The sequence below is a fragment of the Lepisosteus platostomus genome, unplaced genomic scaffold (genome assembly GCF_059453375.1).
Source record: "Lepisosteus platostomus isolate fLepPlt1 unplaced genomic scaffold, fLepPlt1.hap1 Scaffold_112_H1, whole genome shotgun sequence".
NCBI lineage: Eukaryota > Metazoa > Chordata > Actinopteri > Semionotiformes > Lepisosteidae > Lepisosteus > Lepisosteus platostomus.
Window position 1 is genome coordinate 153,431 of NW_028291493.1, and position 4,955 is coordinate 158,385.

Genomic DNA, 4,955 nt, shown 5'->3' on the forward strand with positions numbered 1-4,955 from the left:
GTCAGGATGGCCGAGTGGTCTAAGGCGCCAGACTCAAGGACTCCTGTCTTTCCATTGCTTGGGTGTTCTGGTCTCTGAATAGAGGCGTGGGTTCAAATCCCACTCCTGACAGCTTTTCCCTCTCTTGCATTTTTCCTGTCTTGTGCTCGCTGACAACGACAGAAAGAAGAAAACGGAGAAACCGGCTTGCGGGCACATGATGGGCAGGGAAATGCTTCGTGAACACTTCAATGTGATTAGCAGAAAGTCAAATAGGCTTCGATTTCTCCCTTAGGAACTGTTTGGGGTGCCTGTAATCGAGTAAAGATTTACGGTCAAGGTATGCATTCAAAGGTGAAAGACCGAAATATAAATCCAGAAGAAGATGTATTAAAACATATTGTTTTCCCTGCGGTTTCCCCTGTATTTCATTAAATGTGGCATTGTGAAATCAGCCTGTAGCCCTACGGAATGCAGCCACTCTCCCGGTGACAGCGGCAGGAGCCGAGAGGATTAAATCAGAGCTCGAACAGAGAGTTTAAAATATATGGGCAACTAGAACATAGATCATAGAACATTTTTATTAAACTTTCCTTTGTGCTCGGCCTTACTGAAGTATTTTAGCTGCATTTTAGCTTCTATTTATATACTTTACAGTAGATAGTGTTTAGTAAGAGAAGAGAGATACAAGCGCTAAACCCCCACAATAACCAAACCTTAACTAAAGCAGGAAGATCAGTTTCTGCTCAAGACAGCCGTTTTCTGAACTGTAAATCTCCAACACTGGCTGGAGACGCTGTGTGTCCGGACTCAGAGGTTGTATAAGAAAAGACTCTGAGAGCTGCAGGTGCGGCTCATTGCTCTGCGCTCCCCGTGCGGAATGCGCGTGTCCTCCCTCCTTCATTACCTTCATACACTCCTCTCAAACCACAGCAAACTCCTGAAATATTTTGGTGAACAGATACTGGGTCTTTCTTTCCGAGATATCATAGGCAGAAACAATAAACACTGTGAAAACAGGAAGGTATTCTGATCGTATAGAGAAATGCGCAAAAATACATTTCCTAAAATCCAATAAAATCTAGTTACATTCTGATGCTATTCTGATGTATCTGAATAGTTTTGGCACAGTTGTTACAGCAAAGAGACAAATAAACTTTTTTTTTAATTTCATTCAAACTGTAGTTTTGAAAATGTTTTTTCAGTTCTCTAAATAATACAAACACAAACACCCGTTGTAAGCGTCTGACCATTGATATTCTTGAATTATAAGCCCGTACACACGCTGGCAGGCAGTTCAGCGAATATGATGCCCCTGCAGGGGCCGAATATTAGACAGACGTATACATACAGTCATCGTGTGGAGTTTATTCCTCCTCTACCGCAGTCTTTGCCTCTTGTCACATTTGCGCTTAATTGTCGATTTTTTGTATAGAACACCGAATATCTTGAGGAAGCCTGTCAAGCGAAGACTGATGGATTATTGAGGTGCAAACACTGGTTCAAAATCAACACCCTCTGCTATTGCCGTTGTTTCTTTGATAGTTTCTTCAAATTCCTCATCTGACCTTCAATATCGAGGGATATTGAGCATAATACCATACAAATTGTAACTTTCTTTTGATTGCCAGTTTTATTAAAATGCCATCCCCTTTTACAGTTATTTTAGATGTTTGGCAAGGCGTAATATCCCCCCTCTCACCCTCAGCTAAAATATTTTAAAAGTACAACAACATTACATTATATTGAACAGCACTTCGGTTAACATTTATATTCAAATTAAGGTAAATATACGAAAATAGTTAAATAGTAAAATAGAACTCCGGCGATCTGTTGTTTTTGCTTGTCAAGTTCTCGAACAATTTTGCATTGTTTTTTAAATTACTTTAGCTGAAGATGCAACGGGAGTAGAAGTGAATTTTCCAGCCACCCATTGGAACATAAATGAACATGGGTGAATACTATCTGCTTGGAAGTTGCCGATGTCGGTAATTATTGGAAATTCCCGGTAATGTTGACTCTTTTCTCAATTGTTTACTACTGCAAATATCAAAATAGTTCAGGTTTTGTGGAAAAATAAAATTTTTGCGGTGATGATGTTTACTACAGGAAGAAGTGCGTCCCTGGGTGGGTTCAAAACACCCACCTTTGGGTTAATAGCCGAACACGCAAACTGATTGCACCACAGAAATGCTTGCACCTTGCTTTTTTTTTCATTTACATGCTTTTGGTGAACAAAAAATTCGCTCACATTTCATCTTTCGTAAGCTATATGGTTAAAAAAAAAGCAAGATGGGTTCCGCAAAGGAAATAAATACACGCATTAAACCAAATCAAGACCTCTGTGAGTGTCCCAAATTACATGTTCTGTAAAACAAGACAGGAAGAAAGGTACCACTGGAATTCGGATCCAGTATCTCCTCTTTATTAAACATGTGTTTTACTCAACTTTGTCATGGCGCTGGCAGAGCGCTCTTCTTTTATAGCAGCTTGGACACACCGCAATGAGACATCTGCGTTCGGTGTGCGTTGAGCCTACTCATCAAGCAAGTTGCCTCCTTTAATGCACTAGCAGCCCCGATGGTAAGAGACAGGATGAGAAATGGCTTTTATCTGTCACTTTTCATGTCCAAGGAGATCAATGTGCTTTCCGTGTACAACAGGGTGTCCTCTACACCCGCCACTGAAGCATAGCACAGGCTTGGTGACTTGACATCTCCCAAGGAAAATAGTGAAATTACAGGTGGAAGAGGAAAATGACCCTCAAGAATGCAGAAAGATGGTCATCTTAATGGCACCAAATCATGTCTGAAGGGAGTGGGTTTCTAGGTGAGGTGGCTGAGTGGTTAAGGTGATTGACTACTAATATATTGTGCTCTGCATGTGTGGGTTTGAATCCCATCCTCATCAGTGACAATTTCTTTTTCTTTAACGTAACCTTACATTTGCCCATAAAGTTCATATATTTTTCTGTAGCCGCAAATCCCCAATATTTCTGCTGTCTCCCGAGAAACACAAGCGTGGAGTCAAATCATATTAAATAACACAACACATCTATTACTTTAACACCCAGATGTGACAGAACACATGTAAGACTTACACACAATGTGTGTATTTTTTTAAAAACAAGTTGTGCCAAAAACTAAATGAACACCTCCATTAAACTTAATGCAGAAGCATGTTGTCTATAATGATAAATGGTGCAAAAAGACAGGAATAAAAGTACCACTGGGATTTGATCCTAGGATGTCTTGTTTACTAAGCAAACACTTTTACCAAGTGAGCCACAGCAAAGCACTACCTTTTTTTAATTGGTTGTGTTTTCATTTCATTTTTCGCTTTTGTACTAGAGTAGTAATGTTTCTAGATGTGCACGAACGTGGTATAGTAGGCTGACAGCAGGAACACGTGGCCCACAAGCAGTGACGGTATTAGAGGTGCCTGCAGTATGTTGGTTTGTGAGAAGCGATAAAGTAACTTGCCGAGGAAGCAGGTGTGCCTGATTTAATAGAGGCCATCGAGCAGAAAAAGTAACAGAAGAACCAACATAAATTCAACAGCGATCTTCTGCAGCTGAAAACACAGGCGAGACTTCTCCAGGAAACTCACAACCTGGGCATGACTTCACTGCACACTGCTGTTAGAATGATTGGTGCAGTGGTGCACTGGAGCTGTGCAAGTATTTCTCTCGACACTGACTGACACTGCAGAAACACAGGGTTTGGGCTGTGGATCCATTTCCTCGTGGAAGAAAGAGACAGTAAAATAACAAGGAAAATACAAGAGAAGAAACTGAAAGAATTGTGCCCCCTGCAAAGTAGGAAGGACAGAGGTGGCCGGATACTTAAAACAGCTCAGCAGATAATTTGTAACGACATTCTTCGGTGACAATCAGCAGATGGATTCAGGTTCTGTTGCGCAGTTTGAACGTTTGTTCTCCAAAATCTGGTTCGTTATATGAAATGAACTGATATTAGATAGGAATAATCATTGATATAATAATTGATGTCTGGCGAAGGCAAATAACCTTTGTTCATGATTTGGGATGTGACTGGTTACATTTCAACAGTTACAACCCCCTTTATAAAGGGTTTGCACGTTCCCATGTTCTCTCTCTTCACTGCCTTCGTCCCCGCTCTATTTCACTTCAGCCTTTCACTCTTGCTTCCTTCGAATGAGGACGGAGCTGCGGGAGAAAGGGCGCTATAGAGGATCGCTGTTGAGAGCTGCTGCTGTGCTTTGACATCTGAGCTCTGTGGAAAACGATCTCAATACAATTCTGAAAAACGCGACTCCCCGAACGCCAGCCGAACAAGTCTCCACAGCCGAAGCGCTGTGTCTCTTTTCAGCTGGCGATAAACCTTTCCTCGATCCTTTGCGGACTTGTAAAACTGTTCCTGATCAGAATAAAAAACACTCACGCTAATACACAAGCACCACAGAGATGGAGGGTGAGATGGGGCCTCATTTAGGACAGCATACCACCGCTTAATTCTGTCTAATTAACAAGCATTGCCGCTACAACGGCATCTCTCCTGTCAAACTTCCTCCTGACGTGTTTGACAGGATCTGGGCCGTGGTGAACAGTGGGAAAGACGCCCTGTGGAGAGTGAGGAACATGGGGCTGTTCAAAGGCATCGAGGTCCCAGTCAAGGCAGCAGGTAGCCTGGCCCTGTTCATCACCCGAGAGAACTACTACCTCAGAGATCTGTGGAGAGAAAGGAGGGAGGAAGCAGAAAATCTGTGGGAAATAGAGAGCACAGGTCAATATCTCAAGAAACTGTGAAAAACATTATCATTTTTAAGTAAAGAATGTGATTTGCACCAGAAAAAAAGAAATTGTTGCTATGTAACTGGTATTGTGTCAAAAAGTAATGAGATGTGATCAAATATACTGTTTTAAGTATGTATATTAATGTAAAGTTTTCTAATTTGTGATGTCCTGTATTTTTTTTTAAAAGAAAATAAAGTTCTTA

At 41.3% G+C, this 4,955-nt stretch overlaps 1 non-coding gene across 1 annotated transcript; it reads left to right on the plus strand.

Annotated features, from left to right (window-relative positions):
* On the plus strand, positions 1-111 carry trnal-caa (transfer RNA leucine (anticodon CAA)). The gene is made up of 2 exons: positions 1-38; positions 66-111. It is a non-coding gene; the product is annotated as a tRNA-Leu (tRNA).
* Positions 112-4,955: the final 4,844 nt, after the last annotated feature.